The following is a 21,398-nucleotide window of genomic DNA, read 5'->3' on the forward strand; positions in this document are numbered from 1 at the left end:
AACTTTGCGAGCTTTCCTGAAGTTGTGCTTTGCGTAACTTGTAGCCAAGCCTCGAGCACCATCTGCACTAAAGATTGTGGGCCTACACTTCACGAGTGTTCTGTGAGCCCGCTTCTTGCATTTCCGCTAAAGGCTCCTTTGCGATACCTGGTCAGTTGACCGGTGGGTCCCCACAAAGGCCATTCTGATTTTCCTTGGGCTTCCCTGGTTACTCCAGATGTGCCCTGACTCCCTTCCAATTGGTGAATTCCTCAGACCTTGCTGGTCTGCACCGTAGCCTATCTCTGCTTTCTGCGTGGGTTGCTGTTGCCAAGGTTTTTTTAGTCAAATACAGAAACCGACGCCGCAGCACTCGACATCCTTTGTGGGACAGCTTGATTCCAGATCCTGGTCCTCATGGCTGAAGAGTCAAGCTTCACCTTCTTCACCTGAAATCATCCGACATCTCTGGGCATTCATCTATCGTGCCCCCGGTCACTGGCTAGTGACCCAGACTCTGTCCCCTTTGCTTTCAGGATTTTCCCATCTCCAATCCAGGCTTGGATCACACCGGACACATTCCTCTATGACAGTAGCAGCACTTTGCAGCAGATCGCCTTTGAAAGCGACGCTCAAACCTGACACCAAAAGACACCTATGCACCCGGCTTCCGTGGTTGAGGTAACTCGAGTACTCCGGTGCTCCCGTGGGTGTTGGCCCCAAAACCCCTTAAGTCTAAAGGGGTTTGCTCAAAGTCCTCCTTTAAGTGTCCTTTATCTTTAAAATTCCAACCGCGACTTTCCCCTTAGAATTTAATGGAGATTTGCGTCTGTGTTCACACACTGCATGCGTCCCCCGTGGGTTCCCTGTGTCACCACCTTGGGTGGTTCCTGGTGGCCCCAGCGGTTCTGAAGGCTCTATGCCTTATGACTATGCCAGTCGTGGTTCTTATACCACTTTATTAATACCTGGTTTGGTACGCCCCCAGGGCTCAACGTATATTGTGCTAATTTACTGTTTGATATTAAGTTTATGGCATGTACTTTTGCCTCTAGCCTCATAAAGAGACTTGAGGAATGTGTTTAGAGTTAATACATATATTTTATATATACACCTGGTGTGGTTCTCCTTTAATTTGGTCATTCACGACATTATAGACTGGTAAAACAAGCTGCTTTACATTCCGCCAAGACTTAGCCTGAAGGCTACTCTCCACAGATACCACTAGGATAGCTTTCGATAAAGGTTGTCTTTAACCTATTGATAGAGCGCGCAGGACACCCGACTATAATTTTACCATATACGCACTTGGGCCCATAATTCCGTTTACCATAATTACTTAATCGGGTAACCTGCACTCTACTACCAGTGTTTTAATCCTAACTGATTCCTATACCATCGATTTACTAATCCTTGTCACCGGTACCTATGACCACAATGGATCAGGGAGTTAGCTGAAAAGATAAGCAGTCAAACTATAATAACATTGCACTCGTGTAAATGTGAAAGAACAAGAAATCCCTTGGGAACCTATGCGCACATGCAGACTTCACATAACCATACTACTCATTCATTTGGTTCACGCACCATTCACCACGTTTTTAAAACTCGATAGAGCCACCAAGTACAAAGGAAAATTATGTAACCAATAAATTAAAAAATTTAAAGCGCAATTTATTAAGCCTAATACAAAATCTTCTCAGATTAAAAACACAACAAATATGTACACAATTAAAAAACAGGGGAGGATTCGATTGACATTTCATGAAAATATATCCTACCTAATACATGAAAAATGAACAGCGAGTGCACAGACAAAAGTTAGACCTAACGCATCAGTCTTAACACATTACACATCTGTTATGGATTTATATACTAGAACACAGCCTGGAGCAATCACTATTAATGCTTCTCAGACCCCGATGTTCCCCAAGCAGATTATGTACACAATTTTAGCGTCAACGCGTTTCGATGGAGAAATCTTTATAGGTCCATCTTTATCAAGACTACAATGGATATACACTCAGTCTGGAAATTTCTTTTTCATGAGATAACCTTTTGAATAAAGGAAAGAGCGAAGGAGGGGAAACAAAACCTCCCTCATAAGCGACAATTTGGGGTTGGACAGAATAATTTTTCCTCCAAACAGCTGACTAGAACTGTGTGTGAAAGAAGCCAGAGGTTTCTCTGCAGTTCGTCCTTTCTGGCAATCTGTTCTTATTTAAGTAGTGGATCCTAATCAGGAATCTTTCCTCCAAGGGGCGAAACAATAGACTCATAGACTGTTGGTCTTTTGGCACCGCCACCTAGGTCAATGCAATATGTTTAAGTCTGAGGCACCTGTATGTTCATTTTGAAGGGACCCGTCAGTCACGAAAAACAGCGTGGAGTCACGTCAGACTCGTGTAAATGACCACAGACTCAGGAAGTTTTGAAAACCTTCATCTAATCTTCTTCAATTGTTGTGAGTAAAAGATTTACAGCAAGTAAGCTATCAATAATCAGAATCATGAAAAGTGTATAACTATGCAAAAGAAATATAATGCCAACCATTTAGAGATTTAAAAGGAAGGTAAGAAAAGAGCATACTGAGAATAAACATGTAGAAATCGGACTTGAAATGGTATTTTCTAAAGGACGGGAAAAATAAGGAACATGCTAAAAGGTCACAGTTTAATCGCTTTGAGGGAATGAGTATGAAGAGGGAACAGGAAATTTATAATGACGAAACTGTTTTACCATGGAGCTATAGGTAGGGTAAGAAAAAGGAACACACTAATATTTCAGAATAACCACTTCAGTATGTCTAAAGGAAGGGTAAAGAAAAGGATCATCTATTCATTCAAACGAAACCCAGTACTTAACACCCAAAACTAGGGAGGAGGGGAGATAATGGACCACGCTAAAAATGACAAGCTCACGATTTGGTACTTTGTCACAAAGGGAGGGGAAGAAAAGGAACATATGCGATTATAGTTTCAGCAAGATTAAAGGAAAATTAAGAAAAGGCCGCAAAGTGTTTCCCTCACAGATTTATATTTACCTAGAACAGTGCAGAGACCAACCCTGGCCACGAGTCAGTCAAGGACAGAAACCCCGAAGTTGCAAACGCCAGTAGGCCAGCAAGTGCAGGTCAGAGACAGGACAGGAAAGACCAGATTTTGGATCAGAACCGGACCACCAAAGTTGAGACCAGCACCCGCAGTTCAGTTGCAACGCCTGCGCTACACCCTCTCTGCAGCTATCAGTCAGAACCCCGATTGGGTTAACGAATTCCCCAGCAAAGTGCTTCGCCAGCACTTTAGGTCCCCAAAACCCCGATTGGGTCAGTGAGTCCTCTGACAGAGTGCTTCGCAGCACCTCTGTTCTCGATCAGCTATTGAGTGCGTTGGGTCAGTGACAGGTCAGCTATTCGGACAAGTCAGACAATTTCTCTAGCTAAACCTAGGCTAGTTATACTATTTTCCAGGTCAGTATACCCCCCCCCCCCAATGTTGCAAGTGTAAGGATCCCCCATTTTGATTGGGAAGAGGAAAAGGACAGGTCATCACACCACCTAAAATTTGGGCTTTCTCTGGCTCCTCATTTAAATTTCTTACCCGCCCCTTGAATTCTAGGTTCGCATGACATATGCTTTACACATAACAATGGTGAATTTAACATTGTATACATTGTATTTATTTTAGTACAGTTCAGCTTCTTTGACTAGGTGAGAGTTGTCTTCCCAGGCGCATCTTGGCTGGGGCTGCCATCCGGCTGTAATTCAAAGGTCACTGCTGTGGAGACTTGCAGATCTCGCGCAGACTCAGTTTCAAGCAAGATGGACAATAGGCCATATTTCGTAATGTACCATGAAATGGAAAGGAAACAGTTTTAGAACACAGAAAAAAAGAATACACTGTAAACCATGAACTTCTACTCTATACCCATTACTTTATAATAAATTATAGCATTAGGGTTATGCAGAACGAATAGCTTAGCAAAAGCAGCAATGCAAGCTTCTTGCATGTGAAAACACAAAGCAGCCAATTTAGCTCTAATGCGCAGATGCGAACAGATTCCCTCCAGAATTGCGAGTGCGTCACGTCACATGGGTATGACCAACGCATGCGCAGTAGAAATTCCCGCGTAGCAGCGGCCATTTTAGGTTGCAAGCGTATTAGGATTAGAAAGCACATAGGCAAGCTTCTCTCGGACACCCACAAATGTCAGAAAAGGGGTAAATTAATAAGACAACCAGGTTGATTAGTTAATTAATGTTATTTGAGGTTCATGAGTTCAAGCAAGTCGCTTTACGTGAAAATCCTTGCTCCATCACTACTATCAATAAGGGTCGTTTGGACTGGTACAAGGTACCCACTAGAATAGGCGACAGCATATGCCAGGCCAACTTCTCACAGTATGGGTATCATCCAATTTTAGATTTCTAACAGTGTGTGTAGAAGGTTTTTAATGCTCTGTGACTGCGCCATTTTAAAAAATGCTGAGAGAAGAATGACGCATGACTAAACTTTAATAATATTTTTGTGTACAAGCGTACATCTTGCTGATTCATAAAAAAGTTAGGAATATAAGTTTGGGAAAACAAACAAACTCATATTAAGTTCCAGTTTGTTTTAGGTAAGTATTATGTCAATAGTATTATATGCACTCATTGGGGGATACATTTCACCAAGCAAAAGTAATAATTATCGAGAGGAATTTGATAATCCTTGTATTAGCAAGACCTTTTTTGTAATTTTAGGTAAGATGTGCGGTATACACTCTGCAGTTGAATGACTTAGCTAAGTCAATCATTTTTCTCAGGTTGTAGAAGCAGTGCTTAATTTGGGCCAGGGGTTTCCGGTGCTCGGCACCGGCACTTAAGTGTCAACACCAGCACTTATGACTGCTGCTTCATGGGGGTGCTGTTTGTGTAACTTAGAGATGTGCTGAACAACAGTTGTTTAATAAATCACTATACATTAACAAAAACTAATATCTGCTGAAGAAGCCATTTTAATGGCTTTGGAGCCTTAAATACTCTGAATTGTCACACTGGTGGCAGTGTGATGAGTAGTAGTTGTGTAGGTACTGCCATTGGCACCACCGGCAGAGGCATTGGGTGGTAGAAGCTGAGCTGGCCTCCTGGTGAGAACCTTGGCAATTATTTTGTTACAAATTAAGCACTGTTTGGAAGCCTACATAGATGACATACAGAATATTTGATCAGCAAAACCAGAAACATGTTAATGACTGACTGTTAGAAATTGGGTTTCTGGTTGCCTAGGGTGTGCACCTAAGCCAGGCAGAACCCACCACTCTAGTCAGGGCAACTAAATTGCACACCAAAAATAATCTGTGCTCACCTCCTTGGTAGCTTGGCAGGAGCAGTCAGGCTTATCCCAGAGGCCATGTGTAAATTGATTGCCCAACACACACACACCAGCAACACAATGAACACACCACAAAAGAGACTCCATAGAGGGTTTTATAAAAATATATCATATATTTTACATAACATAAGACCAAAACAACATTAATCAGTAATTACTTTGCCAACCAGGCAATTCTCAAAGCCTCACAAGAAGTGTAATATGTGAGAACAAAGCCTATACTTTGCAAGCATTCTGAAAAACATTACTGGATGTATTATGGAGTTCCTGAAATAGTACTCATTATCCTATCAGTGCAAGGAAAAACGACATACATCAAGGCATGAAATGCAGCACGTAATGAACACAATAAACACATATGCAGCATGTCGTGTGTAAAACACATAATCACCAAAACATAGAATGCATTGCATCCGCACTCCTACTCTTGGCACAAGGTAATTTGGGCTTTAACCACAGGGCATAATAGCTCCTGTTGCTATGGTAATTGGTACAATCAGTAGGATGACGAACTCCACTGATGGTTTACCCCATCCTGCTATGACCACAGTAAACAGGTGCATCCCAAGGTAGTTGCCAATGTGGGGGGCACCCCCTGCTTACTTCTGCAGGCAGCCCGCACTGGGTCACCCCGAATAAGAAATGAGTAAGGCAACTGCCTGTGATCCCACAGAGCAGCTACAAACCAAGGGCGTCTCCTAAACCCATGGGCTATGTTGCAGCATCTTCTAATTATGCAGCAAATGCCCCAAAGGTACACGCTGGGGTGCCACATGTCCGGGCCTCTTGGACTACTGGGCATTAATGGAGAGAGGAAGGCCACCCGCAAACATGTGAAACAGTTCAACAATGCCGCTCTGGCAGGCAGTGAGTCCAGAGTCCTTCTGAGCCTCTCAGACCACTCCTAGTGCCGGCAACACTGTAAGATGCAAGGGGGAGTCCTTGCACGGCTACTCACCTTACTTTTTTAGTGCCCAGCTATCAGCACCCCGGGGAGAGCCTCCAACATGGCTCTTGGTCACTCCTCTCCACTGAGGCCGGGGAACCCTGCTCTCCTTGTTTTTCGTGGCAGAATGGGCCTCTCTAAGGGGGTTCTCAGCAGCAGTATGCAATGCAGGGGGATGCTGCCCCAGCGTGGCACTAAAATCTCTTGAGATTGCCGTTGTGGTTCCCCTTCTTTTGAAGGATGGCGACCTCACTTGACAACAGCGCTCAACATGTGCTGAAATAAACAAAGGAGTAGCAGTGCAGTGATCACTATGCATGTCTGAACCCGAGTTCACTGGGCATGGGGAGAAAACACCAAAGAGCCTTCTATGGTGCTTGCCACGTGCTGCCCGTGAAAATACTGTGGCATGACCAGGAGCACTTCAACACTGCTTCTACTGTAGTCCACACTGCAGCCGGATCCGCAGACCACCAGAGTCCCACTTCAGAGGTGTACTACTGCAACCTTTTTTTACCCTGGAGTAGCAGACAACCAGGAGGCAAGCCAACCTGCCTTTGGAGATCATTGGGGGTTCAAAAGCAGGAATGCAGGCAGCAGGCCATCACACTGTTTTTCTCAGCAAAGTGGCAGTCTATCTAGCAGCCAAGCAGCGCAGCACAACAAAGCAAATCATTCCAGTGGTGATTTTCCTGGCACCACTGCAGTCTACTGGTTCTGTGCAGTTTCGAGCCAGTAGCATCCAATTACAAGTCCATGAAGTGTCTCAGAATGTGGAGTCAGAGCCCCTGTACTTATTCTCAAAATGTATTTGATCTAGGGGGGACTTCAAAAGAACTTTTAGAAGTTCACAACACCCGCTTTCAACTCAGCTGTGGCTTCAAACGTACAGCAGGGTGAGGTCAGGTCACAGTCTATACAAATGTAAGACTGCCCCACCTTCCTCTCCCCCAGCCCAGGAATACCATCAGCATGCAGATGAATGCAGATGCAACCATGTCACACCCAACCCTACCTGTGTGATGGCTGTCTGGAAAGTCTGCACCAAGTGTAGCTGTCAACAAGGCCCAGACGTGAATTGGAGTCAGGCTGCAAAGCACAAAGAGTCATAAGCACAGAGAAATGCCCACTTTGTAAAAGTGTAATTACTACAATAGTAATGGAAAATCCACCTACACCAATAAGCAGGTTTTAGCACCACTATTGCAAACATGGCAATGCTACTCCTCAGATCAGGAATTACCATTTAAGTACCTACAAGGCAATTGTCAATGCTAGCCTTTGAGAGGAATAGGCCTCCCAGCAGTAAAAAACCAAGGGCTAGATGTAGGTAGGCTATTACCGGTCGGTAACGGCCGAATTTGGCCGTTAACGACCGGTAATAGACTTTTCCTATGTAGGAGGCTTTTTTACCGATTCGGTAAATAACGAATCGGTATTTACCGATTCGGTATTTACCGAATCATCATTTACCGATTCGGTATTTACCGAATCGGTAACTGGGATGTAGGAAGCACTGTAAACAGTGCTTCTGGGCTTTAAGGATTCATTATTTACCACCAACTATCGGTATTTTTTACCAAATTATTATCTACATAGCAATTACCGATTTGAAAATACCGAATCGGTAAAATTCGGTATTTTCGAATCGGTAATTTACAATTACCTACATCTAGCCCCAAATATGCTGGTTGTCACTACCAGTACATGCCACACAATAAAGGCAGATTTTCAAACTATTACCTACACAGCAGCATGCCCATAAGCCTAACTAGGGTTACTTTAGGGGTGGCCTGTATGTAATAAAAGGGGGTTTCAGGCTTGGCAAGTAACTTTAATTGCCAAATCAATGTGGCAGTAAACTGCACAAACAGGCCCTGCAGTGGCAGGTCTGAGACAGGTTTGAAAGGCTACTTCTATGGGTTGTGCAAACAACACTGCAGGCCCTCTAGTAGCATTTCATTTACAGACCCTGGGTATATGGGATACCACTGTAAAGGGAACTTAAACTAAATTAAATATGCGAAACTAGCGTAAACCACTCATAAAATGTTTACAGGAGTGAACACATTATTATTGATTAACAGTGGTACAGGGCCAAGGGTCCTAAAGCCAACAAAAAAGGGTCAGAAACATGGGAGGAAGAAGGCAAAACATTTCTGGATAACCCTGCAAAAAGGGCCAGGTCCAACAGATTGACCTATATTGAAACAAGTTACCTAAAATGAACTCTATACACAAACAATTTTGGATTCTTGTGTTTAATATTCAAATCATTTGTAGGTCTTGTTTAATATAGACTTGAGAAAGAAATCCAGGTCAATAAGATAATGTATATTGTCCATAGGAAAACGCATTACTGGATTACTGCCATAAACAGCAATTGCTAGTATTAGAAATGGGTACATCAATGTGGTGGATATAAATCAGTAAATGAATATTCTTTGAGGCTGAATACCAACCTAGAGCACATCCTACACTGTACGCACTAAATAATCCATTATAGGAAATGAAACTGGCATGACACCCCTTCCACAACCAGCGAAAATGGGTCTGACATGGGTATACCATTCGACTGCATAGTGTGCATTGTATGTCTTAACTAAAATAAAAAAAAAATCCTAATAAAAGGGTTATCAAATCCCTTTTGATAATAATTACTTTTTATTGAGGAAATGTAATCCCCAATGAGTGCCTATAATACCATTGACATAATACTGACCAAAAACATACAGAAACTTAATACAAGTTTGTTAGTCTTCCAAAACTTATATTCTTTGCATTTTTATGAATCAGAAGGATGTACACTTGTACACAAACATATTATTAAGGTTTATTCATGAGTTATTGTTCACTCAGCACTTTTGAAAATGGCTTTGCTACAGAGTGTTAGATCTGGGGGTCTCTAGTTGGCAGAGGTAGGTACCTTTGACCAAATAGGGACCCTTACGTCTAGTCAGGGTAAGGTTTACACTCCTAAAATAACCTCTGCTCACTCCCTTGGTAGCTTGGCACAAGCAGGCTAACTTATCTCAGAGGTAGTGTGTAAAGCATTTGTGAACACATACAGTAATCCAGTGACAACACTACAGATGGACACCGCACAAGTTGTAGTATAAAAATAAGTATTTTTATATAGACTTAACACACAGACCACACATGACAAAAATCCACGATACTGCACTTAAAAATGGTCGAAATAGCTTAGTTCTGTTTAGATGGTAAATGCAACACTTTATACTCAATGTACCTATAAAACAAAAGTGTTGCAGGGAAGGCGATGCGTCAGTTCCTTACATGCAAGATCGGTGATGTGTCGGTTCCCTATCGCTGCGTAGGGGACGGTGATGTGTCGGTTCTTCTCTGCATGGAGAGGGGATGCGTCAATTTCTTACAGCGCTTCCATGGCGATGCAACACGCTTCTCCGGTGATGCGGCAGCGTCTGCTGCGACGGCAACACTCTTCTCCGGTGATGCGGGTCATTTTAGTGATGCGATGTGACATCGGCGACACTTTTCTTCAGTGATGTGACGACAGTGGCTGCGGCGGGGACATGCTTCTCGGGTGATGCGACGGCGTCTGCTGCGAAGGTGACACTCTTCTACGGCAATGCGAGGTGCTTCTGCGTTGCGATGTGACAGCGGCAACGGTGACACCCTTCTTCGGTGATGCGATGACAGCGGCTGCGGCGGTGTCACGCTTCTTCTTCATGAGTCGCGCTTCCAGCTCCTTACGACATGAAGTCCCTCAGAAGGCCAAGCACAACGGCAATTTATTATTATGAGGGGTGCACTCCTGAATTCCTGTTAACCCTGTTTAAATGGGGTGCTGCAACCTCCAAGGTCTGTCAAACCTTGTTGAGAATGAACCTAGTTACTACAAGCTACAAGGCTTGAATTGGTTACGCACTTTTCACTTGGTGTTCTAACACCACACCTTAAAAATCACAATATCTTGAATATTCTCTGAATGTATTCACTTATTTTTGCAATGTTTAACTGATACATTCATGAAATGCTTACACAATTACACTTCATTGTGCATCGTTTATACAACATGTAATTTTTTTCATACATCTGTACATGAAACAAGAATCACAATCATTTGTACACAATCATTTGATATTCGATAGTAGATGCTCAGTGCATTTCGGAACTATCAAGAGTTTCTTCTTCGGGGGCTCATCTGTAGATAAAACATAAAACAAATGTGATCACTGACCAGATTCGGCTCATAAATCACTAGCGTGTCCTTAGAAATCTATTCATATGTACTCTACCTTGTAGTACTGTGAGCTGGTACAAATTGTCGCTGTATCTGAAAAAAGTTGCTGTGTCTGTAAAAAAATCAACCCAAAAAGCTGAGAGTCAGATTGTCATTCTATGTGACTATACACACGCAGTATGTGAGTTCAACCGCGTAAAGAATCAAAAGCTTACCCAATCCTAATCGCAAATGTGATTCTTAATCTGCAAATAAATTGGTAAACGTACTATTACATCCAATTCAATTCTACTTCCAAGATTGCTAAAACGACTACATAGACAGTCGTTCTTACCTTAATTGTCACGTGCTGTTATCAAAATAAAAAAAACGGAGAAATCAAATAATCCATTAGTGCCCGTATCAAATCTATGTTGACATCTATTCAACGCAATAACCTCTATTGCACATAAACTATGTTGCGCATTGTCGAGTGCCGGTCCTAGTTCAAAGACTTCCCTGTTTAACCAAGCTACGCGGGACCTCTTGCTTCATAAATTGAACGACAAATATTAAAGAAGGACTACTCCATGAAAGGTTCAGTGTCATAACCACTAAAAACGGACTTCAGAATGCTCTGGTGTTACACAATAGAAGCCAGTGGCCGCCATCTTAAGACATAAGTGAAAGTATGCGCGAACTATCGCCTCCCCGAGGAGACTTAAATAATAGCCTATTAAAACATCAAAAAATACAGGCGCCTATCTTCTGCACTGCTGTCTACACTCACAGGAACTGCAATATCCAAAAGGAACCGTCAAAAAAAGATATGGAAATGTAGTCATTAAAAATGCCGTATTCGTCATGAAAAGTGTATCATGATGTAATTACTAGGGGCTATATTGAGTGTTCATGGTAATGTGAACAGTAGTAGAGGTGAATTGGTGTTCTTTGTTCTTATTCTGCTTTTGTGTTCAGTTAACCGTATTCGTATTTTCCTTTCAGTTTTGCCCACATATGCTTTTCCGCAAGGACATTTTATACAGTATACCTCTAGCAGTCCATTGGATAGAGGAGAACCATGTTATTTCACAGTTACGATTTCAAATTATTGAACAGGTACACATTAAACCTGGGTTGGACAATCACCAGAAACTCCTACAGCGTGAGGTTTATTGGATAAAATACCTTGATACTTTGATCCCGAAAGGGTTAAATGACAGGTTAGATATGTCACGTTTTATTTAATTGGACCTCAGGGTTCAATCGCGAATTTATAAATAGAATTGAATTTATAATGGAAATTATCAGCTAAACATCCTTAAACAACTACTACTGTTCACATTACCATTAACACTCAATATAGCCCTTAGTAATTACATCATGATACACATTTCATGACGAATACAGCATTTTTTATGACTACATTTCCATATCTTTTTTCGACGGTTCCTTTTGGATATTGCAGTTCCTGTGAGTGTAGACAGCAGTGCAGAAGATAGGCGCCGGTATTTTTTGACGTTTTAATAAGCTATTATTTAGGTCTCCTTGGGGAGGCGATAGTTCATGCATACTTTCACTTATGTTTTAAGATGGCGGCCACTGGCTTCTATTGTGTAACACCAGAGCTTTCTGAAGTCTGTCTTTAGTGGTTATGACACTGAACCTTTCATGGAGTAGTCCTTCTTTAATGTTCGTCGTTCAAGTTATGAAGCAAGAGGTCCCGCGTAGCTTGGTTAAACACGGAAGTCTTTGAACTAGGACCGGCACTCGGCGGTTTGTTAGGCACGTGACCTTAGTTTTTTTTTAACAATGCGTAACACAGTTTATGTGCAATAGAGGTTATTGGGTTGATTAGGTGTCAACATAGATTTGGTACGGGCACTGATAGATTATTTGATTTCTCAGTTTTTTTAGATTTTGATAACAGCACGTGACAATTAAGGTAAGAATGACTTTCTATATAGTCGTTTTAACAATCTTGGAAGTACAATTGAATTGGATGTATTAGTTACCAATTTATTTGCAGATTAAAAATCACATTTGTGAATATGATTGGGTAAGCTTTTGATTCTTTACATGGTTGAACTAACATGCTGCGTCTGCATAGTCACATAGAATGACAATCTGACTCTCAGCTTTTTGGGTTGATTTTTTTATAGACACAGTGTTAGAAATGGGAGTCTCTAGTTGGCAGGGGTAGGTACCACTGTCCAAATAGGGACCCTTGCTTCTAGTCAGGGCAAGGAGGAAACCCTCTCAGATAACCCCTGCTCACCCTCTAGGTAGCTTGGTACGAGCAGTCTAGGCTAACCAGAGGCAATGTGTAAAGTATTTGTACCAACAACCACAGTAACACAGTGAAAACACCACAAACTGACTCCACAACAGTTTAGAAAAATAAAGGTATTTAATCTAAACTACACAAGACCAAAACGATAAAAATCTAACATACACAGTTCAAGAATATGGTTTCAAAAGAGTTCTTAAGGTTGCGATAAAATAAACCACAGATGCGTGAAAAGTTTACAGTTGTGTCACGTTTACTCACAGTACCTTTTAGTTGCGACAAAGTTCCAAAAGCAGAAGCTGGTGCGGTGGAAAACAAGCGATGCATTGCTCCTGAGACCCTGGGGAGGTGATGCGACAGCCCCGCTGCAGCAGCGGGCGTGTTGCGATGAATCCGGTCTGTATGGGGAGGAAGGCCACTTGTATGGATTCCGGTGCGGAGGTTCCGTAGGAAGTTTGTTCTTGCAAAAGGCACTATGCGACGATCTTCGGAGTTGCGACGATCTCCGGGGCGACGATGCGCGGACCAGCGGTGATCTTCTCTCTCGCAGCTCCTCGACGCGATGGTTTCTGCGACGACACTCGCAGCGACGTGATGCGGTCCGCAAGCAAGCGCTGCGGCCATCTCACCCAGCGATGACAAGCTCTGCGACGACACTCGCAGCGATGTTAGACTTTACCGCACCGGTCTGGTGCGTCCCGCAAACGAAGGATGCGACGGCTCTGGCAGCGGCAACAGACGCTGCGACGATCTCGACCTTCGTAGCGGCGGGAAACTTCTCGCACTGTCGGGGATGCGCTCCGCAAGCAAGCGATGCAACACTTTTCAATTGCAACAGTCTCTCAAGCTTAGTTTCAAGCTTCCCTGCACAGGTACAACTTCCAGAGGCCCCACAACTGGATCAAGCACTCTAGGAAGGACAGAACTCTCTCAGCAGAGTTCAGGGAAGCTGGGGGCGAAGTCCTTTTGTTCCTAGGACTTCAGAACAGGGAGCCAGCTCTTCTCAGGTCCTTGGAGATTCCTTCAAGACAGGGGACACAGCACCATAGCAAAGTCCTTCCCCTCTCCTTGGCAGTAGAGCAGCAGCAGGTCAGTCCAGCAGAGCAACAGCAGGACAGTCTTCCTTCTTCAGTTTCAGCTTTCTCCTTGGCAGAGGTTCCTTCTTGATTCCAGGATGATCTAATTTTCTGTTTTCAGGGGTCCTGTACTTATACCCCTAAAAGTCTTTGTTCTCTTTGTGCAAGTGGGCCCTGAGCCCGGTCTAAACCAGTTCTGGGTGTTGCTTGAGTACTTTGTTTTCCTGGCTTCTCCTTTCCTTTCAGAGTGAGGGGCAGGGTCGTCAGCCGCCCAGCAGGAGGTGGAGCCAGCATTGTGGAGGGAAAGCACAACCTTGGAGCACTTTGTTCACATGATTCCTTCTCTCCTTTCAGAGTGCAGGGCAGAGACATCAGACGCACCACAGGGGGTGGAGCCAGCACTGTTGGAGGCGGGCCCAGTCCTATTCAGGCCCAGGTGCTAACTCCTCCCACCACTCAAGTTGCAAATGTAGTCATTCAGCCTAGGGCTGACTCAGCCAGCCTCCTGGGGATTCCCCAGCCCTGTCACTCGCAAACCAGACAGTCAATACACCATCAGGCCAAGGAACAGAGAAGGGTCAGACAAGAGAACAGCAACTTTCTAAAAGGGCTGTTCTCAAACACAGGATTTAAAAACAACCTTTCCTAAAAGATGTGTTAATAAATTCTGAGTTCAGGGATACTAGACTCTTATGTCCTATCTTGTTCCTATGAGAAGAAATGCTGGTAGCCACTTTAGCCAGCATCCCCCATGTTAATCTGTGGAGCAAGATAGCCTTACAATAGTGAAAACGAAAATGGCTGCCATTCACTACCAGAGCATGTCACCTGCACCAGTACATGCTCTACCTTTTACATACACTGCACCCTGCCCAGGGGGGTACCTTGGGCCTTCAATAGGGGTGGCTAATGTGCACAAAAAGGGAAGGGTTAGGCCCGGTCAGTGGGGACACTGACCAGGTGGACATGGCAGTTCACAGACTGCACACAGGCACTGCGGTGGCAGGCCTGAGACACTATTTTAGGGCTACTCATGTGGGTGGCACAATCAGTGCTGCAGGCCCACTAGTAGCATTTGTATCACCAGCCCTGGCACACTCAGTGCACTTTATTAGGGACTTCTTGGTGAGACAAATATGCCAATCAGGGATAACCAATTACAATTACACAGAGAGCATATGCACTTTAGCACTGATCAGCAGTGGTAAGGTCCCCAGAGTCCTATTGCCAACAGCCACAGGTCATGAAAAATAAGGGAGAAAGAAGCAAAAAGTTTGGGGATGACCCTGCAAGAAGGGCCAGTTCCAACACACAGCGACTTTTTTCAGATACAGCGACAATTTATACATGCTCTCAGTACTACAAGGTAGAGTACATATGAATAGTTTTCTAAGGACACTGCTAGTGATTTATGAGCAGAATCTGGTCAGTGATTACATTTGTTTTATGTTTTATCTACAGATGAGCCCCTGAAGAAGGAACTCTTGATAGTTCCGAAATGCATTGGGCATCTACTATTGAATATCAAATGATTGTGTACAAATGATTGTGATTCTTTTTTCATGTATAGATGTATGAAAAAAATTACGTGTTGTATAAACAATGCACAATGAAGTGTATTTTGTAGGCATTTCATGAATATATCAGTTAAACATTGCAAAAATAAGTGAATAAATTCAGAGAACATTGAAGAAATTGTGATTTTTATGGTGTGGTGTTAGTAGACCAAGTGAAAAGTGCGTAACCAATTCAAGCCTGTAGCTTGTAGTAACTAGGTTCCAGCACAACAGCAGGCACTTCAAAAGAACACAGGGGAGCTGGTTGGTGAAGTCTGTTATCCCTGAGACTTCAGCAGGAGGCAAGCTCAATTTCAAAGCCCTTGGAGATCCTTTACAAGTTGATGAAAGTAGCACAAAGTTCCTTTCTCCTTTCTTTGGCAGTCAGGCAGCCACTGCAGGTCAATCCCCCAAACAACACTCAGCTTAGGGATAGTATCCTCCTCCAGTTTCTCTCTGGTTCCTCTCCTCAGCAAAGGTTCTTCTTGTTTCCCAAAAGTGATCTAAAAACTTGGGGTCTCGGTCCCCATATTTATACTAGCAAATCCTTTGTCATCTGAAGGCACGGGGTCCTGTACCCTGTCCAAACCAGTTCTGTGCAGTCCTGGAGCTCTTTGTTGACATGACTCCTGCTTTCCTTTGACAGTGTGTACCAGCGACATCAGACACAACACAGGAGGTGGAGCCAGCATTGTGAAAGGCAGGCACAGCCCTATTCATGTCCCAGGTGCTCGCCTCCTCTCACTCTACATGCAGATGGGTCTGTTCAGCCCTGTGCTGACTCACCCGGTATCTTGGAATCCCTGAACCCCTGTTACTCAAACTCCAGAAAAGGAATACACAACCTAGCAGTGGCAGGCTTTGTCATGACTGTAGCCGTGGTTGGCGGTTGAATACGAGAAATGGTTGGCAAAGTCAAGAAGATTCCCTCAACGCGCATGCGCTAAGGTTGACACCGGCGTAGTGAACACAAAGGTGAATTTAAGCCCGCCCCCATGCTTCCCGAAACGCTTCGCGTTGTAGCCTGATTCCAGAGTTTCGTTCCGGGTCACAGTGATTGGCGTCCGAGGAGTCAGGCATTTGGCGTGGCGTTCGTGCGTAGTTTCTGTGAGTACTAGTTGCTCGTGATTGTGGGTTTCCCGCATCCCAAGCTAACGCTAGTTCTAGCCTCTTGTTGTTTTGCTCTGTGTTAATTTTGATCTTTATTACGATCAACAAGGCATATTCAGCCTTAGTATTCTCTGTTTTAGTTCCGCTCTTGAGTTAGCTTTTTTTGTTTATTGCTGAATCTTCATTCCGTATGTGCTCCATGGTTAGTTTGGACAGAGCATTGAAGTGAATATTCGAATCTATCCTACGCTTTTGAAGTATTAAGTGTCTGTGAGATTTAACAGACCTAACTGGTAGCAAAGACTTCCCGCATTATTTGTGAATACTGAAAATAAGTATTCAGTAGTATGCTTTCGTGGCTGACTCCTAATTTATGAGCATCTCTTATCCTGGAAGTAGGTGAGCCTGAGTAAACACAAAACCTATACCCTGCTTCTAATAACGCTCATATCTTTGCTAATTCCTTGTCCTCTATTATAGGATCCAATGTTCTACATTTTCGATTGCACTTTTGTATACACTTCAGTGATAAGGGAACAGATCCTCCATATATAAAGGTATATCTAATAGAGATAAAAAAACAATACACAACAGCTATAGAGAAGAAGTGTTATTTATTCTTTGTTTTCTCTTTATGCAGCCTCCATGTACAGAAGAATTACATGACTCCTGACTTTTAGTGAAGATTGAAGATTCCTTGTTTTTTTCCGTCTACCCTTGTTTTGTTTCCCTCTTTCCCCCTTGTCACCATTACATGTGTCAGTGTTCAAACCTGGCATGTGGTGATTATAGGGTGAAGTTGGGGATTTGGCTTCCGGACTCCGTGACACTCCTGAGACAACAAGGTTGAGCAAAGCACGACTGGCTTGGCTAGTTAGACAAGAAAATACCTACTTTATAAAAGTGGTATTTTCAAACATAGAATGTTAAAACAAACTTCACTAAAAAATGTATTTTATCATTCTGAATTCAGGCATACTAAACTCAAATTTGAACCTAGTTCCCTGAGTCAGTTAGGATTATAAGATGTTATAATCAAACTGCCCATTCTGGCCTACGGGGAACAGGTAGCCTTGCAATAGTGAAAAACGAAAATGTCTGTAATTCACTATCAGGACATGCCACACGCATCAGGGCTTGTCCTGCTTTTTACCTACAATGCACCCTGCCCATGGGCCTACCATAAGGGTGACTAATATGCAGAAAAGGGAAGGTTTTAGGGGCTGGAAAGTGTGTGCACTTGCCAGTCAACATGGCAGTACCAAACTGCCGACCGGCTCTGCAATGGCAGGCCTGAGACACACTTTACAGGCTGCTTCTGTGGGTGCTACAACCAGTGCAGCAAGTCCACCAGCAGCATTTGATTTACAAGCCCTGGGCACACGCAGTGCACTGTATTAGGGTCTGACATGTAAACCAAACCAGCCAATCGTGGAGTCACTAATCCATCATCAATTTGCAATAGGGAGAGCATATGCACTTTAGGACTGACCAGCAGTGGTAAAGTGCCCAGAGTCATAAAACCAAAAAAAAACAGGTCAGACAAAATACGGGAGGAAGACAAAAAGTCCAGGGATGGCCCTACAAAGAGGGCCAAGTCCCACATAGACATTAAAAAGCTTCTACCTGCACTGTCAGGAAACTAAAATAGGACTATACCAACATAAGGACCACTTGCAAATGGTGGCAAAAACAAACACCGAATTCGGCGTCAAGAAAAAGAGCACGAGCAGGACCGCAGTGGCTTCACTAAGTAAAGTAGGACTATGAGGCTTAACCTAAGTGCACCCTAGAACGCATTTATATGTATGTTTATGGAGTTAATTAATAGTCGTGTAATAGCAACCCCAGCTCTGAAATTTTATTGCAAATTCTTTGATACTGACAAAATGTACGCTTCCCTACCTAGTGTTGAATGAACCGTCTCCAGTAACAATGTTTTTAGCTAATAACTGGAAAATCTAGGGGGGCTTATCATGCATTTACTACTCCATGCATGAAACACTAACAAACTGTGCTATTTCCTGCCTGTGAATACGAGATTTATAGCAATTACAAGATGGAATGCAAACTCCACATGATCCACCACACCCCAGGAAACAACCTACTTAAAAGCCCATCTCCTTCAACTCAGATAAGTATACCAACCATATCTTCCTCAGGGATTTCGATTTACATTGGAATGACTCTGACAACCCTAAGCTGAACACTTTCAAGGCCTTCTGCAAGGACTTCAAACTTACCCAGTCATGCAATGGCCCAAAACACAATTGAGGCTCCACCCTCAATCTAATCATATCTAAGAACAAAACCATTCAACTTGAATCCATAACCCCCTGTGACTGGTCAGATTAGTACATAATCTCCTTCCTCATCCTAGGGAAGGTGTTGATTAGAAAGGGCCAACCTCCTAAACCCAGACAATCGTCAAGAGACTTGAGAAACATTAACTCTTCTGATCAAACCTCTACTATCAACCACACCCTTCCACATCTGGATGAACACTACATAAACTCAATGGCAGATATACTGGATTTGATTGATCCTACACAGCTAAAAAGACACTCCAAACCAACTGACACTACAAACCCTGCTTCAACAGCAGCCTTAACGGCAGCCTTAATGAGGATAGATGCAAATTAAGGCTTCCTGAAACATCATGGAGAAGATCACCCTCCATCCCACACCTCAAGCACCTAAGGTAAACAAGAAGCTCCTACAATAAACATATCCAAAGTTCCAAAACAGAATACTTTAGGGCGCAACTAGACAATGCCAAAATCAGGCACAAAAAACTATTTGAAATCATCAAAGAACAGTTTGAAACACTAACCAACACACAGCTGACACTAGATCCTTGACAAGTGGCGTGGATTTCTCAGCCTATTTCATTTGAAAGACAAAGATGATTGACTCTAATCTGCATCTTACCTCACAGCCTCTGCCAATCCAGGCCCAGCCTAGGCTCCTGCCTGTACAGCACCAGGTCAGTTCCCCTCCTTTTGGCTTACCATTAAACACAATGCCACCTGGAGTACCTTTAAAATCTCAGATGAAACTGCTCTACTCAAACTATTAACAACAATAAAACTCCTCAACCATTTCAACAATCCTTTACCCACTAAGTTCATCAAACAGTTGAGCCCCTCCATGCTCCCTCCCTGGACAGATTGCCAATGCATCTCTCTCTCAGGGACTGTTTCCTAACTACTTAAGTATAGGACAGGTCAACCCTATTCCAAAAAAACAAATGCACTCCTATCTGACCACAATAATTACTGCCCAATCACCAATATCCCAACACTAGCAAAGCTATTAGTGAAATGCGTACACCTATACCTTTTCAACCACATTGAGCAATTTCAAATTGTTGATCATCACCAATCTGGATTCCAAACTGGTCATAGCACTGAAACAGCTCTAACACACATTGTTGATGATGCTCTGGGAATGCTAGACCAGAATGAACCCTGCCTACTTATATCAGTTGATCTCTACTCTGCTTTCGATGCGGTCACACCTGATAATATGATTGACCTTCTTGAGAAGAGGATGTGACTTGCTGGTCCTGTGTTAAACTGGTTTACCTCCTTCCTTCATAATAGAGCACAAAGAATCAAAGTCAATCATACACTATCTGACACCATACCAGTCATGATTTGAGTACTTAAAGGATCCACACTCTCACCTACCATATTCTACTTGCTTATGGAACCTCTTACCGAACTGCTCAAGCTCTCAAACATTCACTACCACATGTGTGCAGATGATACACAATTGTATCTGAAAATTTCCTCACATGAAGACATCAAACTGCTCAACTGCAGCCTACTGAAAACACAAATGCTGACCCGCAAACACCTCATTTTAAACACTCTAAAAATCGAATTCCTACTGATCCCACCTCAAAATATCTCTGTCCCCATAGAAGAATGTCTCAAACATCTCACTGCTCTTAACTGCATGCCACATGTGATCAATTCCACTAGATCTCTTCGTATAACACTGGACAAATACCTAAATATGCAGGATCATATCAGTGCCACCACCAGGGTAGCGAAGTAGCAACTAAATATACTGAGGAAAATTAAACCTTTCTTACCCCCTGCTGACTTTCAACTAGCTGTCCATTCCCTGGTCATCTGCTGTTTAGACTAAGGTGTTAAAATCTAGACTGCGACTTAAACATTATCGGCGCCATCTTGTCCCTTTCAGGCTCATATGTGCGCGTAAGCAGCAGCCATTTTGAATGCCATGGCCTCTCTGCCCACTGCCGATAGCCAGCACGTCTCTCTCTCTCTCTCTCTCTCTCTCGACCTCGCAAACTTCCCCCGCGCATTGACAGCCCTCGCTCTCACACGCTCGGGCCATAAACCACCTCTTTCAGCGCGACCCTGCCTCGGAACCACATCCCGTACCCGGCCAACACCTCCCTCCGTCCCTTTGATGCACACATCCTTTGATGAACCCCCATCCTCTGTGCCCGATTGTCCGGCCCGATCCCAGGCCCCTGATCCCAGGCCGTCACCCAGCCCTGCGGATGCAGTTTATTGCCCATACAGTAGGCAGCTGCCCCTCTTCAAAGGATCTAAGACTAATCGAAACCCCCACCCCATGAGATCCGATCAGCCGCACACATTCCGGGAATCGGCGGAATATCCAGCTGCGCGACAGTCATCACCTGCTGAGATCGGGGTGGGGACTTCTACTGTAAATGTGTGTGGGAACGGGGATGAAGCGGGGATTTCAAAGATGTCTTTCCGTACTTCAAAGCATTGACAGGAATGTGTTTCATGCAATAAAGTCATAAACTTGTGTATAAGAGGCCAGGCCTCAGATATGCGGAGAGAGCACCTCGAGAA

This window comes from Lissotriton helveticus, chromosome 12 (genome assembly GCF_964261635.1).
Source record: "Lissotriton helveticus chromosome 12, aLisHel1.1, whole genome shotgun sequence".
NCBI lineage: Eukaryota > Metazoa > Chordata > Amphibia > Caudata > Salamandridae > Lissotriton > Lissotriton helveticus.